Below are 559 nucleotides of genomic sequence, written 5' to 3'. Positions count from 1 at the left end.
GACAATGCCGTACCCAACTCAAGTGTCCCTTGAACCGAACCCTTCTTCAGCTTTACAAATATCCATATAGAACAAGACCAACTTTTTTGAAATGTCAATGAGGAATGCAACCGCACCGACGACGAGTGCGAGGCCATCCTTCTCGACGTCCAGCAATGACCAGGCTGACAAAGGACCTCGGCCAAGACCTGGCGAACAACTAAAAAGCCGACACCACTAAAAAAGCCGACCACCTCTGTAAGATGATCTGTTTTATTAAATTCTGCCACCTGTATATTTCAATATCACATTCATAATTGAAATTCTTTTTGACCAATTGCAGTGCAGAACAATAACTACTGTGATTGGTTAACGTTTTGAGAGTTCAAACTCGAGGCTATGCATTCCATATTACAGTAGAGCAGAGAATCATGTTGCCTGTCATGCCTAGCTGTCACAACTCGTATACTCGTATACCATCGGCGAGAAGCGAAAACTTCTTGCGTCGATGTTGTTAATTTTGCTTACTAGGAGACCTTCACAGCATTTTGGAACCATGCCTGCGAATACCACAAGCGTA

Source organism: Aphanomyces invadans (genome assembly GCF_000520115.1).
Source record: "Aphanomyces invadans strain NJM9701 unplaced genomic scaffold supercont1.3, whole genome shotgun sequence".
Lineage (NCBI taxonomy): Eukaryota > Oomycota > Saprolegniomycetes > Saprolegniales > Verrucalvaceae > Aphanomyces > Aphanomyces invadans.
This window is presented reverse-complemented; position numbering follows the sequence as displayed.